The sequence below is a fragment of the Dasypus novemcinctus genome, chromosome 3 (genome assembly GCF_030445035.2).
Source record: "Dasypus novemcinctus isolate mDasNov1 chromosome 3, mDasNov1.1.hap2, whole genome shotgun sequence".
NCBI classification, from domain to species: Eukaryota; Metazoa; Chordata; class Mammalia; order Cingulata; family Dasypodidae; genus Dasypus; species Dasypus novemcinctus.
The window spans coordinates 5,703,875-5,723,355 of NC_080675.1; the positions used below are offsets into that span (position 1 = coordinate 5,703,875).

At 39.7% G+C, this 19,481-nt stretch overlaps 1 long non-coding RNA gene and 4 other non-coding genes across 5 annotated transcripts in view; all 5 read right to left on the reverse strand.

Annotated features, from left to right (window-relative positions):
• Nucleotides 1-557: 557 nt before the first annotated feature.
• The window catches only part of LOC105744759 (uncharacterized), a 29,376-nt gene continuing 10,452 nt past the window's right edge, over nt 558-19,481 (reverse strand). The window contains exons 5-10 of the long non-coding RNA XR_011648257.1: nt 13,468-13,553; nt 12,110-12,174; nt 10,819-10,900; nt 8,472-8,557; nt 6,171-6,240; nt 558-4,231 (exon numbers count right to left, since the gene is read on the reverse strand). This is a non-coding gene — a long non-coding RNA (uncharacterized lncRNA). The remainder of the gene's footprint in view (nt 4,232-6,170; nt 6,241-8,471; nt 8,558-10,818; nt 10,901-12,109; nt 12,175-13,467; nt 13,554-19,481) is intronic.
• LOC111760699 (small nucleolar RNA SNORD113/SNORD114 family) lies at nt 5,460-5,534 on the reverse strand. Its single transcript, XR_002794312.1, has one exon. It is a non-coding gene; the product is annotated as a small nucleolar RNA SNORD113/SNORD114 family (small nucleolar RNA).
• On the reverse strand, nt 7,853-7,929 carry LOC111760704 (small nucleolar RNA SNORD113/SNORD114 family). Its single transcript, XR_002794318.1, has one exon. It is a non-coding gene; the product is annotated as a small nucleolar RNA SNORD113/SNORD114 family (small nucleolar RNA).
• Nucleotides 11,413-11,490, reverse strand: LOC111760722 (small nucleolar RNA SNORD113/SNORD114 family). Its single transcript, XR_002794331.1, has one exon. It is a non-coding gene; the product is annotated as a small nucleolar RNA SNORD113/SNORD114 family (small nucleolar RNA).
• Nucleotides 12,821-12,895, reverse strand: LOC111760709 (small nucleolar RNA SNORD113/SNORD114 family). The gene has a single exon (XR_002794321.1). It is a non-coding gene; the product is annotated as a small nucleolar RNA SNORD113/SNORD114 family (small nucleolar RNA).

The window sequence follows — 19,481 nt, forward strand, 5'->3', positions numbered from 1 at the left end:
CCTGGAGTGTAGGCTGGACCTAGGGAATGCATCCACATCCATGTGGAATCTGAGCCCCCTCTTGATATGGATGTGGAGTGGACACAACCATTCCAGGGTCCACAGGATGGAGGAATAGAGTATGGATTACAGTGGACTTACTGATATTCTATTCATGAACTATTGTGATTAGTAATCGAAGAAAATGTGGCATTGGTGTGGAGAAAGTGGCCATGGTGGCTGCTGAGGGTAGGGAGTGGGAGGAAGAGAGGAGATGTGGGGGTATTTTCGGTACTTGGAGTTGTCCTGGGTGGTGCTGCGGGGACAGTTACTGGACATTGTATGTCCTCCCATGGCCCACTGGGGGGACTATGGGAGAGTGTGGGCTATGGTGTGGACCATGACCATGAGGTGCAGCGGTGCTCAGAGATGTAGTCACCAAGTGCAATGAATGTCTCATGATGATGGAGGAGATTGTTGTTATGGGGGGAGGAGTGGGGTAAGGGGGGTGGGGGGTATATGGGGACCTCATATTTTTTTAATGTAACATTAAAAATAATAATAAAAAAAAAAGAGGGACTATGGCAGAAGGGATGGAATGTCATCTCCAAACGACTGTGATGTCCGTTCGTCTGCTAGCCCTCCCCTGCCCTCTCACTTGCTTACTCTGATGAAGCCAGCTGCCAGGCTGTGAGCCCCATGCAGAAGCCCAGTGCTCCTCAACCACCACCGAGCCTTACCTGCCGTCAGTCGAGGACCCACAGCCAGTGCACCCAGCTAAGCCTTGCCCAGACCCCTGACCCACTTAAATGGTGTGGTAACTTGTTGCCCAGCAATAGATTAATATAGATACAGATTAATGGGAATCATCGTTTTCGGCATACATTCTCGCAATTGGGCCACGCTTTTTCATTTATAACACCTATCTTTTTCTTGATTGGTTCACTTAAAATAATAAAATCACTGCCCATGAATCACAAGTCCCAAAAAACAAGATTCCTAACATCTAAGATTCACATCCCAAGAGGGACGAGACTACTCCCCTTCCGTAAAGGACTTCCCTGATGCGCCTCTGGATTCGACCTCAGCCTCGGTTCACACCAGCACAAACTGACCCGTAGGACATGCCTCATACTCTTTTTCTTCATTAGCTTATACACTGGTTTAGACTTTCTTCTATTCACTAATGATAACATAACCAACACCTCGGCATACGAGTTCACGCTCTCCGAACACCTGGCCATCCAGGGAGAGGATGGTCCTGAGGGTAAGAGACTCCATTTTGTGGATTATTAGATTCACTGCCACCTTTGCCTCTCATGAATCCCACTCTCTTAACAGGTCAGTGCTTGATCTTCTTTTCTCTACTTTGTCCAGATTTGAAAGATGCAGCAATAAACAACAGCTGACAATACCTTACGTTTTTTAATGCGGTCATCCCACGGCGACTCAACTGAGTACATCAAGTGTGACTGAAAAATAAGACTGGGTAATTAAGCAACTGTGAAAATGAACAAAAATGATCTCTTTACTTGTTCCTTAATTGGCCACAAGTGTGCTGAATTGGCCCCTGCATGACCGCCATTCACTTCATTTGTTTATGGAGCCATTTTATTTCTTTTCAATAACAGAGTCAGCACCATGACAAATCACCAAACCAGAAGCAATTAGTTTGACTATTACTTACATAGATTCCTGCTCTGCTTATTAAAAAAGATTTTGACTATTACTTAAATAGGTTCCTGCTCTGCTTATTAAAATAGATAATGGCCAATATCTTCCTCATTAGGGAAGGGCTGAATTAGCTATGCTGGGTCCATAAGCTAAGAAGATGAAGATATATATATAGATGATAGATGGATGGTAGTTATAGAGAGAAATGATGATCCATAGATGACAGATGGATAGATACTTAGAGATAGATGAGAGAGAAAAAGAGATGGGTGGGTGGGATGGATGGATAGAGCAAACAGCCTAAATTCATATTCTTTTTCAAAAAATTGAATTCAAGACAACTGTAATTGATTAGGAATAACCCTTGGTGCTTGTTACATTTAAACCTTGAATGCCATACCTATTGATGGATAAACACCATTGGGATTGACACTAGACAAGAGCAACGGACGTGACTAGGACCATGCAAGCAGGTAATAGTTATATCCTCTTTCTAAATCAATTTTGCTTGGGCAGATAAGAGTAATTGAATCCCAAGAAATTGTCCCCGCTCAGCCTACCCCTATGTATGTATGTATGTCATTACACACCAGAGTAACTGAATTACCTCGTCCCTGTTTAAGAAACGGGCGATGACAAATGCATTTAAACCCCAAAAGGGAAGACATAAAACATAAATAGGATAAATAAATTCACCACTCCAACGAAGGTAAGAACCTAAATCTAGTTTACCTGGAGAACAGCTGGCCACAACTGGACTAAACACTATCCTTGTTCCATAACCCATGCCCATCACCAGCCCAAGCCTTGCTTTAAGTAATTAATTTGAGATAAGGGCTTATCCTGTTATTCATTTATTGATGCCTTCCATCTGCTCATCAGGCACAGAAAAAAAGCGGGTCATTTTTTCCTTGCTTTCTGTTAAAACAGTGAAAATTCTGGACTGATTGTAACAGGTCATCAGTCCATGTATAAGCCCCCTCTTCATTAGGTATTTAATCAATAATTCATTTATAGAAATGTCTTTACCCTTGTCTTAATCCAACAAACTGCAACACTCGCCCACCAAAACAAAACAGCAGAATGAGCTCTTATAACCATTTCTCTAAATGCTCCTGACCCAAAAGGGTCAGCTCGACCAATTGATTCACTGGAACCCAGTGCTTCAAAAGTAATAATAAAGATCCCTGTTGCATCACATATTTGGACCAGGAACATCCATGTAGCTTTTATTCATTTCTCTATTTATCCATGGAACAAGTTTCCAACACTAATACTAAAACAATCCGTGCAGAAGCCCCCAAAGAAACCCCTGACTAGTTCAGACTCCTAGAGAAAGCTCTTTTCCCAAAGACCTAATAAATAGGCGTATTGTGTACTGGCCCTTGGCACTATAGGGCTTAATCAAAGTCCTCGATACAGACAAACCAGGGTACTCATCACTGATCCTGGCCAGGCAATCTTTTTTTTTTACCATTTATACTGTCTCATTGATTCATTTATTAACTCACTAACAGTAAAAAAGTCAATATCCATGAATCTAAAAAGAAGAAATAAGATCCTTGAATATGACCAAGATCTGTTTTTAAGCTGTTTTCCTACAGAGCTAACAGACTAGGGCGATGGCCCTCAGAGAGGCACACACGTTTCAATCGACATCTTTGCCTCATCTCCATCCCATATTTATGGCTCCCCCAGGCTTATTCCTCTTTCACCTAGTTGGTCCAAATTATCAAACGGTCAAATAAACAAACCATAAACCCAATAGCTCCCAGGAAGCAGATGTAGCTCAGGTGGTAGAGCACCTGCTCCCCATGAATGAGGTCCTAGACTCAATCCCTGGTACCTCCTACAAACAAACAAACAAACAAACGGGAAAGAGAAAAAAACTCTCATTGGGGAGCAGCTGTAGCTCAGTGGTTGAGCACCTGCTTCCCATGCACAAGGTCCTGGGTTCAGTCCCCAGCACCTCCTTAAAAAAGCAAAAAAACAAAAACCATCTCCCCTCACAACCCTCCTCCATCCCTCAATGAGGAGCTGTCCAGCAGAACTTGGCGTGAGGATGTGCTGAAGCCGCACCACCTAACAGTGTCGCCGCTACCATGCGCACCAACCACGTGCTTGAAACGTGGCTAGTGCGCCGAGGATCTGAACCTTACCTTTTATTTCATCTTAATTCATTTAAATTTAAATAGTTACATGTGATGAATGGTGGCAACATTTTACGGCACAGTCTTCAACTTTATTACTTTTTATTACTGGAGAAATGTTTAAATCAAATGCCGTGTGAAAACAAGATGGATTATTCCTCAGCTCTGCAAAAGAGCAACATGTCCTTCATCTTATTTTAAGCAGAATTGTGCTGAAGTGGATTAATCACAATCCAATGTCATAACGCATCTGTATTACTGGTCTACGCACAGCTTCATTTAATAAATCGGTAAACAGTAATGAAAAATTCACTCAAATGGAGAAGAACTGTGGATGGTTACTTACTCCACGATTAAGATTCCTTACCAAAAGTAACTTCTAGCATCTTCCTCAGCAGAGACTGGTCAAATCAGCCGTGGTCTTCATTCTGGGAAGTCAAATGCCAGTTTTCAAAAGAATGAACTGCCCAGATTCAGATTTATTTAAAGAGCCCAAGTTGTGTGGTAATAATATAACCATAAAATTAATCCAAGTCCTATTTCACTATTGACCCAAAAACTCTCTTTTATGCATTGGCTTATTTAATTATCAATTTTAAATAGTGTGATGATCACCATTGGATATGCCACTCAAAAATAAGAACTAGGATTATTGCAAGCATCTGTCTACAGCCCCCAACCCACACAGACTAGAAACCAGATAGATATGTTTTCAATGGTCCCATCTTTTGTAGAAATGGATAAATTTCTATTTCTGATCCATGGCATAATCTCACCAATGGTCCAAGCTTGACCCTACTTCTATATTAATTCAATCATTCATTCTTTATTTATTCACTTGTGAAATGACTCATGGAATACTTCAATCATATATTCCCCGATATACTGAAAAATGTCACACACACACACAAAATAATGGTACACCGATGGGGAACTCTCTTCACATGTCTGCATATCTATACCCATTAGGGATGTAGACAAAGATTAATCCTTATTCTTACTTCAAAATGCATGCTTCAATAGGGCCACGCTTTGCTCTCTTTTTTAAAAACTGATTGCATTAAGGATTTATTCATTCACATGTAACAATTCATCGATGGCTGGGAGTTAACCAACACTGGGCAAGAACCATGTATCACACCGACATGTTTCTGTATGTCTATTACACTACCCTCAGGGAAGAAAAAAAACTAGATGCTATTTCTATTTGTTAATAAAACTCAGTAAACGGAGCTGTAGTAATAACTGCTTTCATATGGCAAATTCTCAAGATCAACCAAGCTCATCCTCTTTCCCAATTAAATAACCATTTAATCAGATACTTATGTAAATGTTTTCCCTTCTCTAAATAAAAACAATCACAACCAACCACCTGTATCAAACAATAATATTGAGTTTTGTAGACATCTCTCTAAAGCTCTTTCCAGAAAGGGCTAACAGCCTTTATCAACACAACTTAACTTTCCTTATATACTCTCATCATTGGTCCATGGCTGACCTTCTTTATATTCATCCATTTCCACATTTCTTTATTATTCATGCACTGATCTGGTCGATATCCATAAATTGAGAACATACATGATCCAATGCCTGAATAGTCTCAACTGCTGCTGTGAGCTCATTGCCATAGAGGGAAAAGGCAGGTCTCTTTTTATAATGGACCTCAGAATTCCAGACAGGGTTTAATCAAAATGTTTGATTCAGACACCCTCCAAGCTCATCATTGGTCCAAGTCTATGACTCTTTCTCTTCATTTCTTTATAACTTCTTTATCCCATCAATCACAAATTCCCGAGAACAAAATCCTTCATATGATCATGTTCCAGCTCTAGGCTCATTTCCAAAAAGCTTTTAGACTTGGGGTTTTCAGACACAGCTTTCAATGTGGCCTATATGGAGCAATCAATGACCCTGGCTTCCTATCAAGTGCCATCGGTATCTACGGTCCATGACTGCACTACGTCCATTTCATCTGTCCAGTTTCAAGCATAGTACAATACCTACCAAAAACCTCATGAGAGAACACAGCCAGAACACAAACAATCTGTACCATCTTCCAAGAGCTTCCCCTAAAAATAGTGACTAGTCTGAATCTCCACCGACAGGGAAATATTTAACTCTGTAGCAGTTCAGAAAGAAGACAGAACATCAAAATGTTCTGAAAACAGGTCAGATGTCCCTCACCTTAAAGTTGGATCTCAATTGTGCTGGTGTGGATTAATCCTACTTCCTGGCCCATAGCACACCCCCGTTATTGGCCCTCCTTGATGTCCTTGGATTTTATTTGGGCACAAAGAGGCTTTCACTCCACTGAAATATTCCATGGCCACTCACACACCAAGAACAGGAATTCTGGTTATTACGTACGTTGGTCTCTGCGCTCCTTCGTCTCACAGGTGACAGCCACAGTCTTCACCAGTCCTGCAGCATGTTCCTGCTGGAGAAAAAGACAGATTTTTAAAAGAATCAACAGTGTAAAGCCACACTGTTGAAAGTGAGCTCTGCATTACTAGATTACCCAGCAACATTGGTTTGTATCACATTCGCATCACGGGCATCCTGTTTGTGTACTGACGTATTCAAATTCTAGTACAAAATATTAAAATGAACACCTTTTTATCTACCACCCCACACAAGAAGCACTATATATAACTTATCACTAATGTCTGTTTATATAAGCTTACCAAATAGCAAGAAGGCCAGATAATTCTTTAATGCAAAAATGGGATGAATCTTAATCCTTGTTTCCTGACACTATCTGAACAAGCGGGCCACCCTCAACTTTACTTCATGTATTTATTGATTGATAATAATATGATTGATTCATTTATTTTTTTATTTAAATGAATTAATTATAAACTATTCACTCATTTATCTAATGGCCCATTAAAATAATTTAATTATCCATTTTTTTCTCTCAAGGAACACAAAATGGTAAAGCCACCTGCTACGCAGAACTAAGAACTATTACCGGCTACTGTCTATATCAGCACCATGTGTGATGACAAAAGTTCTGTGATAATGGAAACATTCTTCGTCAGCTCTGCCCAACACTGCAGGCACTGGCTACAAGTGGCCCACTCAAAACTTGGCTAGTGCACCTGCAGAACTGAAATTTTAGTTTTCACTAATTTTAAGTTAAATGCTAATAGCTAGATGGAGCAAGAAAGCGGGGCTGGATGACCCTTCCCTGAAGGGGTCTCCCCCTGGGTCTTTTCCTGTAAATGCCCTTCAAGAGGCTAAAGCAGTGATCAACCAGGCCCTGTGCCCAGGGTTTGCCATCTCTGAAATAATGGGTTGAAAATACGAGATTACTCTTTCCCTCACTCTCCTGAAGCCCACAGACCCTGGACGAGAAACTTGGATGACACTAAAATCTACCCATTCATTTATTTACTCACAGAAATCATCAAAGTTCATTTACATTTTTCTTCTGAAATAAAAACCAATGTCAGCACAAGAGGCTTAATCAAGATTAAATTAACATCCTCAATGTTCATTTACACAAAGACATTTTCAAAGTTTCTAATTAATTACCTAATGTTAGTATTTTATGTATTAATTATATTAAATTGTTATTGTAATAAGTTACATTAATCTGTTTACTGTAGTCATTTCTTATATTAAACTATTGTTGAGTACAGATAGTTATCATATGGATTATTATTGATTATATTGAATATTATGATATTAAATACATTATTTAATTATGTAAGAGTTTTATCCCACAACAATGCTCATACCCAGGTGTCTATATCTATCTATTCCTTCCCCAAAGGGGAAGAAGCCTTAATCAATTATTTTATTTGAACTCAAGACTTCAGAAATGCATTGGCAATAATCCTTGACTCGTTAGCTTCTCTCATAATTGGATGAGGTATAGCCCTCTTTGTTCCTGCTTATTTATACATTATTTATTCATGCATTCATTAATTTATAAACAATCTATTACCACAAGCAATAAGTGTCTGAGAACATGATCTTTAAATACTTCTAATTTCCTCTCTACCCGTATTTCCCGTATGTGCAATCGCTATATCACTTTTGCAATGGACCTAAGAGTTACAGGCAGGGTTTAATCAAAGTCTTTTATTCAGATGCCCTACAAGTATTCATCATTGATCCAGACTTGGCCTTCTACGCCTTCATTCAATTATACTGCTCTTGATTTAATCACTGATTCACTAATTATAATAGAATCAATAGCAATGAATTAGAGAAGAAGGGGGAAAAAAGATCCTTGAAGGCATGAAGAGCTCTATAAAAGTCCACTCCCATGGAGAAAGAAAACTAGAGCTCTGTGTAGTGCACTTCAGCCCTGTAGGTATAAATGCATCAATTTCCTTTCATATCGTAAATTCATATTTGTCACTGTCTATGCTCAGGCCTCTTCTGCTAAAGTTGCCCATATGTTAAATACAGTACAATGGACAACCAAGAGATGGTCATCTTATGCACAGCTCAGGCAAAGGCAAGGCTTTCCATTTTCTTTGGATCTCCCACCTCAATGGGTTCCCAGTCTATAACAGTATCGTGGAGAAGCCACTCATTGGTCAAGATACAGCCACCTTTGAATTGCTTACATATGTAGGCATTCATTGTATTTATATAATTCACTGAATACCCATGAGCAAAACCCCCAAGCAAGAGCATGAATTTTTATTCTACCTTGCATGGATCTGGTCTGTCCCTCCCCACAGACGTAACAGTCAATATCTTCATCGTGAGATGATGATGATGATGATGGGTGCATTCTAAGGAATAAAAAGCAAATTTTAAAAAATCAGTCTACATTTAGCTTGTTTAAATGAAACATAGCCATGCAATAATCAACTTAACCATAAACCTTGGTTTATGTCATATTGCCAACATTTGAGAAGAGAGAAAACTACTTTAAATTTATTGACAAGTAATTTTCTGCTGTAAATAATGTAATGAACACCTTAAATCCAGCAGTGAACATAAGAAAAAGAACTCTTATTAGGAAAATCTGTCTATATGTGCCACCCACAGAGGTACAAGCCCCAGGCATCCTTTTTACTGAACTTTGTAAAGAACTAGATACCTGAGAGATTCAGTTCATGACACAATCTCACCAATGGCCAAAGCATGACTCAATCCATTTATTAATTTGTCGTATCACTAATTAATTTATTTATCCTATAGTAACAAGACCATCCCTTCATTTTTCTAAAAGAAATTCAAAAGTTGATGGTTAAACAACCAGCAAAACAATTGAAATATTATTACTCATAGATGTCTCTAGCACAACTAGAAAGGTCTATGGCACATTCTTTGTCTTCCTGTGGACACAAGTTGTATGAGGGACAATTATATCCATGGCACGCTTCTCATTGGTGCATTATTTCGCAACTTAAAAGAAAACTAACTGAACTATAAATGTATGCTCTTCACTTCTAATTCTACTTCAGTATCTGTGCAGTATCAGAGAAGGAATAATATTTAACATTTGTCCCGATGCGATTACCCAAAAGAGCAAACTGCCTCCTTTTAGGTTTGTATGCTCATAAAATTCCATTTTAAAAGATTGCATTCATCTTTGACTGAAAGACTCATCATCGATCCATGCTTGCCTCTCTCAGGTACGTAGCTATTCAATCAACTGTTTATTTATGTAAATATGTTTACCAGTCCTTAATAAAAGATCTATCAGCAACATAGATCGCAAACAGTGATTCTTATGCTCAAACGACCATAAGCTAATTCTCAGGGTGCTAAGAGCCTCGCTTATTAATTCACCGTGACTATGAATCTCAGAATTCTTTTAACAGTATGTCACGTCTCATTACATCCCTTGAGAATAAGTGTGTTCTTCATTCATTGACACATCACTTTACTCAAGGTCTGCTTTTCTCACCCATAAATCACAAAAGCCCGAGACCAAGGCGTAGGAATCTCATTTCCCCACAAAGAGAATAACTAGATTTCTCTTTGTTAAGGACCTCAGAGTTACAGATGAGTTTATTCAAAATCCTTGTTTCAGAAACCCCACGTATGGCATGTGAATATATCTTTTAAAAAAAAAAACTGCTTTAAAATAAATAAATAAATAAGCAAGAATAGCCAGAAATGGCAGCTATGCACAGTAGGGCAAGCACAGAGAGACTGAGAGGTGATGAATTTTTTATTGTTATTGGTTTGTCTGTTTTTATTATTATTATTATTATTATTATTGGAATAATGAAAATGCTCTAACAATGACTGAAGTTCTTTCAATCATTGTATGTACACGTACAACTATGTGATTATATGAAATACCACTGACTGTACACTTTGGATGGAGTGTATGCCTTATTAATATGTATCAATAAAACTGACTTGTTTAAAAAGAAAAAAATATGGAAAATATAAATTAAAAAAAAAAAAACCATGACACTTATCACTGGTCCATGCCAGTAAGCATGGTTGGTGTTTTTCCCATTCACTGACTACTTTACCAATTCACAAATAATAATACAATCACAAAATTCCAAAAACAAGATCCTTAAATTTTAGGCTTTTGTCCCATAGAGCTAATAGTTTACATTTCTTTTGCAATCGCCTACAAAATTGCACCTATGGGTCAGCCAGCACCCCTGCCTCATATCACATCCACATTCAGCATTGTTTCCTGTGTGGTCCTCTTTTAATGCATCATGAGTTAAGGATGGTTCAAAAAAAAAGCTTTGCAGCCCCCATCTCCTCTACCACATCTAAAACACAATTGTTTTCCACGTCCTTAGGGGCTGACCCCCAAAGAGTTATCAGGCAATGTCTCTACCCATAAGGGAATACTTCAATCAATTGGTTAGAAAATAAAAAAGAATATTAAACTGCTCTGAAAATAAATAACTTCTATCTTCTCGGTTGTGCTTGTGTAGAGTAAGGGTAATTTTTGTTCTCTATACTTGGGGTTGTTTATTTTACATAGGAAGACATGTATTATTTTGAAATAGTTCAGCAAACACCCACGGGAAAAAACATCCAAACAAAGAACACAAACTAAGGGACTTACTAAGTCTCGGTGCTCCTTTCTGATGGCAGCATTCCTTTTGAGAAAATTATTATTAATAGATTGGCTGTCCTATGTTCCATTCCTATGGGAAGCAAAGAGCAAATGTAGGCTGACTTTCACTTTTTGATGGATCCCAGTGAGGCAGAACTAGATAACAATAAACCTCGGTCCAAGAACACACTCTTCTTTTTATTACTTATTAATCTCATACAGAAGGTTTAATTTTAAGTAATATAATGAACATTATCAAGTCTAGGCTTTAGCACAAAATTTAAGATCTGTAATGATTAAAGATATCTGCCTCCATATTCCTTGTACCTAAGGCCTTCATAATGACCCTTACTCAAAAAGAATTCGATAAATTTAAATTATTTCATGGCATAGTCTCATCCCAGTTCAAGAACAACTCTACTGTATCAATGCAAACATTTATAGATTAATTTAAATACTCATATACTATTTAATCAACTATTCACATACCTGGAAAAATACAAGCCAGACCTGAAATCCCCTTTGTGTGCTGCTATCCCTATGTGCTTGCCCAGGGGCACTTCCTAATTTCTACAGAGAATATAAACTGATGCTCTATTTCGAATGGAGCTCAGAAGGACACAGAGGGCTTAATCAAAGATGCTGATTCACACACCTCCACCAGAACTCACCACTGATCCAGGCTTGGCTGTCTAGTTCTTCATTCATACCTTATTTAACAGATTAATTCACTCATGACTCAAGAATAATATAATCAATAAGCTTTAATTACAAAACCAAGGATAAGAGATCTGTCTCTTCTCACAATGAGCCTCTGATTCGCATCTGGATTAATCAGCACCCCTGCTTCCTATCGATCCCGTACTTGTGCCCGTTTCATTTACTTGGTCTGTACATTAAAGTGGTGTAACCAACACCACGGGCCTTTCATTCTAGCCCGCGACTGAGGAAACTAATGTCTGCTATCTTCCGAGAGTTGGAACATGAGTTTCCAACTTGAAGAGATGCAACTTAGATTTTTGTCAATGAGGTGATGGATTAAGCATTTGAGGCAAAACACTGCATGGAAAGATACACAGCTCTGAATATGTGAACTGCCCTCACGTCTTCAAGTAATAATGATCCTTGCCTGTGCGAAGTTGGATGAACTACATTGCTCAGTTCATGGCATATTCCAGGCATGGGTCACAGCTGGCACTCCCCAATTTTCCATGTTGTTGAACCATTTCATCGAGGGAATCTGGTGGGCTCCTATGCCTGATCACCCACCCCAGAGCAGAAAGTCAGCTCTGATGCTTACCTGAGTCTCTGAGCTTTATGACGTTAACGGCCAAGGTCGGCACGACCGGAGCATGATGGAATCAACTGTTGGTTTTCATTCCGTCGGTAAAAAAGCATATTTGAAAAAAATAATTAAAGCAGAGTTAGTTTTTTATTTCAAGTCACGTTTGTCAGGATGAAGATCAATCATAATCTATTCATCATTTTATCAACAACATCATTCGTTATTTATTCACTTATTTAAATTTCACTATTAAATATGAGTATCACTGAATCCACCATGCAATGAAAAAATAGGAAAAACTGGAGCTATCTGACTTTACTTTCAACCCACACCCATGGGGAAAGGCAAGACCATCTTTTATTGGACTTCCTATAGGAAAGTTTGGAGATATTTCTTCTCTGGTTCAAGACACAATCTCAGCAATCACCCAGGGTATGGATTTATGAATTCACTCAATTAGTGGCTTGGTTTATTATTCAGGGAAGGCCCATGCCACATCCTCAGTATTCTCAAAGAAAACGGAAAGTGGCTAAACTAATGCCAGCTTCACATTTCTTAAAAGCAGGTGCACGACTTGACCTCTTGTTTTTTGATTCATTGATACCTTTCTTTATTAATAGGCTGATTTTATAAAAAATACAATCCATCTCCAAGAACCACAAAAGCCAAGGAGATGATACTGCAGGCTCATTTCCCACGGAGGGAAAAACTGCCTGTCTCTTTGGAACGGACCTCAGAGTTACAGATGGGTGTAATCAGAATACTGATTTCAGATACCCCATGGTACTCATCATTGATCCATGTGAGTAACAATCACAGAATTTCAGGAATGAGATTTTCCCATTAGAGCCTCTTCCCACCCAGAGCTAACAGACAAGGTCCCCATTAGCAATGGTCCTTAGAGACCACGAGAGGATCAAATAACACCCGTGCTTCCCACAAGACCCAAGCCGGCATGGCCCTCTTTCTCTTAACCGGCCCTAGTATGAAGATGGTTCAAGAAGTGATGAAACTGCCACCTCCCATCGCCTCTGAGACCCTTGCAGTGTCTTCCACGTTCTTACAGTTATCAGCCGGGACCAAACCAACATGGGAATGTTTCAGTCATTTGCAGTGGAAAAGAAAATATGATCTTACACAATTCTGAAAAGGAATGAAAGGCCTTCTACCTTTCTAAAATCAAGTCAGCTGTGCCAAATTAAACATAATTTTTGATTCACAACACATTCCCATCACTGGTAAATGCTTTTTTGTTTTTCGTTTTCGTTTTTATTTTTTTCACTTCTTTTATGTATATAGACATTTATTCCTCTCTGGAATACTTCACTGAACAAAGCATCCCAAACAAGGACCTGAACTTGGGTCTTACTTACATTTGCCTCTTTGTTCTTTACCACGGAGCTGGCTGCCCAGATTTTCTTTCTTAGAAAATGAATTGATCGGCTGTCCTGCGAGAATTCTGTGGAGGAAAAGGGAGGCTTAGCCTAGACTGAGATGTTTTGAATGGACATTAGTTATATAGAACTCGGTAATAAACTCTGGTCTGAGAAGGAGATTTTTTTAATTAACCCAATATTTTATTTTTAATGTTAAATTATGTAACAACCACTGTGGAATCAACCATCCAAGATAAGAACAAGACCTACGACTAACAAATATCTGCATATGTGAACATCCTAGCCTTACAGGCTGCTCTTTAATGGACTTTATTCATACAGAAGTAGGAAACCTAAACCAAGCCAGCACATTTACATATCTGAGGTCTACACTGCTGCACATATTTTGCTATTTACTTACATCATTCTCTATGCTCAATGACTTATGCTCCTTAGTCACAGAACTTACAGCCAAATTCTTCATTAGAGATTAATTAAATCAGTCGTGAGATATCTGAAATTTTTTTTTTTTTTTTTTTTTTTGATGTACAGGGGCAGGGATTGAACCCAGGACCCCATATGTGGGAAGCCGGCGCTCAGCCACTGACTACATCAGCTTCCCCGACTCATTTCTGTTTGTCTGTCTGTTTTGCTTGTTGTTTGTTTTTATGTTTTCTCAGGAGGCACCAGGAACCAATCCCGGGACTTCCCATGTGGGAGAAAGGCATCCAATCGCTTGAGCCACATCTGCTCTCTACAGTTTATATTTTTAAAAGGAAAAATTGAAAATACAATGAAGCAGCGCAGTCTTAGGGTATTTTTGGGGTATTTTTCATTGATGAATCATAAACCTCAGTTCATGTCAGTCTGATCATCATCCCAAGAAGGGTACATTACCATTTGTTCATTTACTTAAAGTTTACTTTTAAATAATAAAATAAACACCACTGAATCCACCAAGAACAAGATCCGTTAGGAACACCTTTCAAACTTAACTGACCTAACAGAATAAATGATCATTTTAATGGATGTTCCATTTGCAGCTGGGTACGTGCATACTCTCAGTCATGACCCATGCTTGAGTCTAATTGATGTGTCCATTTATTCCTTGATTTAATTACTCCTGGAATGATCTGACCATATGTTCATTATATAAAGACAAGCAAAACGATAAGGCGACCAGAGCCCAGGCCTGAGACATTATGTACAACGATCTGCACGTACCTGGTCCAAAACAGGCAAGGCCCAGGTAGAACGGTTTTTCTATGACCAGAAGTAATGAAAAACTTAACTAATTATTATCATTGTCCTTTAAAACAGCTTATCGTTGACCTGTGCTTCACCTTTTAAATTATTAAGACAGGACTCCATCCATTCAATTAAACCAATACATTAATATCGTTAAATTCAAATAAATAATTCCCAAATAATACTAACATCTGTCTATCCACTCAGTGGTCACAGAAATAGCTGGCCAGATCATTTTGGGGTTCAGAGTGGGGACCCAATCGGCTCAATCATAACTCTTCTCGAAAGACACATTGTCAATATGCGCCCATAAATACTCCTCCAAGGAGATACATACTCAACCCAATATCCATTTATGTAAAATTTCCCTTTTCCTAAAATCTAAACAAAACAAAATACCACCAGCTACTCACCACCAACATTAATTCTAATTTAGCTATCTTTTTATGTTCCTTACCCAAAAGAGTAAAAGCCTTCATCTATTTATTTCACTGGGACGCAGCACTTCCAGACTACATTGAACCAACTCCTGATTTCCCTGCAGGCTCATCACAGTCTGAGCATGGCCCTCCTACTCGCCTTTCCTATGTTTTTGGTTCTTTTATTCAGGCACTGATTTACTCATAAAATATCTGTCTATACCCACAGCCTGTACTAAGAACTCTGAGAGACCACGCACAAGCTCGGACTCCCTCTAGCAAGTGCTGCACGCGTTCCTTTCCCACCACCAGACTTCTTGGTCCTCACATTCTAAGATACTCATCAATGGCGCCGGCTTGGCACACATTTTTCTTCATTCACTGACACCTTTGTTTATGGATTCATTTATGGATTCTCCACCAGAAATAAAATCAACACACAGAACCTCCAAATCCCCAGATAACCCTGAAACCGCTAAGACGGACAGGACCTGGGGACTCTCCCCTGACGATGAATCTCGGTGGCTCCATCAACCTTCCTGCTTCTCAGAAGGCCTGACCCACCACTGCCCTGGGCTGGCTTTTTCACTTAATTTGCCCCCACTTTCAGTATGGCCCAATGAACTGACCCTGCTCCCACTTTTTGGCAGCACTAGAACACAGTTGCCACCTGTTTCCCTGTTCCCCTCACAGAGTCAACAGCCTGGGGCACTTGAGGAAATTGAAATTAACTTGGCATCCAAATAAAATGAAAGTATTATCGGATCTGACAATGATTGAATTACCTTCCTCCTTTGTCCTTAAATGGAACTCAATTGAGCTGAATTGGAATAATCAAATCTGTTTTTGTTTATTCCACATTATTATCAATGGTCACTCATGGTGCTTTCTCACTTAAACAAGTACCCATTTAGTTCTCTGAAATAATAAATAAAATCCATGAAGAAACCCTGAGAATCAAGAAAATGAACCTCAGTTGTGCTGAATTGGATCCATCGTAAAACTTGGATCATTTCTGTGTTCGGCGCCTATGTGGCACCTTTCGGTTTTAAGTACTTAGCCATTTATTTCTTTCACATAATTTAGTAATGAGGAAACCACCTCAACACCAAGGACAGAATTTTGGCTGTTACCTACCGTAGGCTGTAAGCTCCTAACCCACAGAGGCAAGAACCAGTATCTTTATTATTATTAAATGACTAAATCAAGCTCTGGGGTTTTCACACAGTCATGTAAAATGCATGTTTCATACGACTGCATAGATTTATCATTTTTTAATGAACTTGAATCAGAAGGTTCTAGATTAACTATAAAACTTGGTTCCTATCACATTCTCATTATTAACTTAAGGATGACACTTTTATGTATTGACTTCAGCATAATTTTTAATAATATAATGAACACTGTTGAATCCACCACCCAATATGTGAGTAATAAATGTTAACTCTGACAAGGATTCGTTTATATTCCCCCAACCACATACTTTCCAGACTAATTAATCTTTGTTAATTGGGACCATTTGTTAAATGGGACCATCTCTGTGCATGCCTGAGTTTGCCATGAGCAGTGCTCCAATAACTACCCTAACTTATGTATTTCCTGACACACTCATGTTTTCCTTCTGTTTAATTACTTAAAGAATCATGGGGTCATCCATTCATTTTACATAGAAAACTAACAAACCCACCACTGACGTGGAATTGAAATACAATTTCATGCCAACGGGAGGAGTCTAGATTCCTTTTCACTAACCTGTAAAACTGAGCTAAGCATCATCCTTCTTTCATGATGCATTCTCTTCACTGGCCATGTTCTGCCTTCTTTTAAATAACTTCCTGGTATCTGAGCTCATTCATTCACTCACTTCGAACAATACTTCAAAAGCCATGAAAGCAACGCCATCAGCCAACACTGACTAAGACCGCTATCTGTCCAAATAGTCACTGCCCATTGATACAACTCACACTTTTTAAAAAATAAAATTCAATGAACAGAACAAGATCAATCACAATGTTGGTCCAAGTTTGTCCTCTCAGTTTTGCAACATGTCAAGCAATTATTTTTTCTTTTCCAAATGAAACCAACAAATCAGCTACCCACCACCAATCCAGAAGCACAACCTGCACTCTCCGGGGACTGGATATATCCCTTATGGAAAAGGGTAGAGCCTTGACCTATTTCTGTGACGAACTCCGTGCTACCAAGAATAATAACAATTAATAATAATCATTGTTTTGTTTCACACTTGCATAACTGGTCCACACGTAGGCCTTTTTGTCTTCACTCCTTCCACGGCTGCACTTACTCGGGCACTGACTGCCTTATACAGTTCATAAACATGAAGAACTAAAGATCAAGAAGCAGGTCCTTGGGAAATGGACTTTGGCCCAGTGGTTAGGGCGTCCGTCTACCATATGGGAGGTCCGCGGTTCAAACCCCGGGCCTCCTTGACCCGTGTGGAGCTGGCCATGCGCAGTGCTGATGCGCGCAAGGAGTGCCGTGACACACAAGGGTGTCCCCCGCGTAGGGGAGCCCCACGTGCAAGGAGCGCGCCCGTGAGGAGAGCCGCCCAGCGTGAAAAGAAAGAGCAGCCTGCCCAGGAATGGCGCAGCCCACACTTCCTGTGCCGCTGACGACAACAGAAGCGGACTAAGAAACAAGATGCAGCAAATAGACACCAAGAACAGACAACCAGGGGAGGGGGGGGAATTAAATAAATAAATAAATCTTTAAAAAAAAAAAAAAAAAAGAAGCAGGTCCTTGACCAGTCCTGACTCGTGCTAAAATCTCCTCTCCCACCAAAAACATATAGGGGACGACAGACTATTAATGTAAACCATAAGGCAAAACATAGGATAACTAAAAAATTTAGAAAACTGTACAACCTAAAGTATGGAACACATAGTAAGCACAGATGTTACCTTGTTTGAAAGCTATTGTCTCGGAATCAGTACATCAGTTTCAGGAAATATGATATGAATAAGTTAAAAGATTATCGCTGTGGAAGGGAAAAGGTTTTATGGTGGATCTGGGCAAGTACTGTATATTGCATATATGAATTTCGGTGATCTAAGACTCTTGTGAAGCTGACATTATGTTGGGATTCACTTTACAGGAAGTTTTGGATCAGAGTGGTTCAACAATGTCAGCGGAGGAATACTGATATAGGATGTTATTGACAGGATATGGTTGACAGGGAGTTATACAGGGCATAAGCCCAGGGTATATAGTAATCTCTAGATATACTCATAGTGGAAACAATTAAAAACAACAGCTGGGGGGGTACGGGGCCCCTGGCCGGGGGGTCACTGTCGTGAACCCTGGGGAAGCAGCGGCAGTCCCCCAGGTGCAACGGCAAGAACTAGGAAGGAAGGCGGGCCCAACAGTGGGCTCCTGATACCAATGGCTATGCTTTTGAGCCTATACACCTGCAATAAGAACAAGGCCTAGAGTAGCACTATGCCTGGGAGTTTCCTCCTGACAGCCTTCATGTTACTCAAATGTGGCCACTCTCACAGTCAAACTCAGCATGTAGATGCAGTGCATTCCCCCCAGTGTGGGACATGACACCCGGGGATGAGCCTCCCTGGCACTGAGGGATCACTACCACATACCAGCTAAAGATGCAACTAGAAAATGACCTTGAAGTAAAGGTTCAATACGGATCAGCAGAATATCCCTGTCTACATATAATAACATCACTTCAAAATGCTGTTTGACCTAATGTAAGGGGGAAATGGAAAGAAGAAATGAGATTATAAGGCTATGAGTCTCTAAAAAAGAGTCTGGAGGTTGTCAGAAGGAATGCCCTTATGCACAACTGAGCAGAGTCTAAGAGACAGATAAAGTAGATACAACCCCAGGTATTGGTTCTTTTGAGGGATAAAGAGACCCACGGGTTCTATGGTCATGGCAGATGGGGTTCACTGCCATGGCAGATGGCCCTTCTTTGGAGCTGGTGTTTCTGCGTGATGGAATGGACTCAGAGGGGATCTCTTTTCACAAGACTTGCATGCTACTTTATTGGAATTGTAGTTGGTACCAGGGTTTAAGATATATTTAGGGGATTTGAATCTCTGGACTGATAATATGACACCCAGGCCCAGAGCCTCAACAGACTTCAGCTCCTACACTTTGATTTATTGGACTTACCCCACTCAGCTAACATGGAGTTGAAGAAGGTCAACCACCACACCATGGAGCCTAGAGTGTCTACAACTGAAAGCAGGAGGAGTGCATCCAGTATCCATGTGGAATCTAAGCCCCCACTTGACATAGATGTGCAATGGACACAACCAATCCAATGTCCACAGAGAAAATGTGGAATGGGTGTGGGAAGGGTAG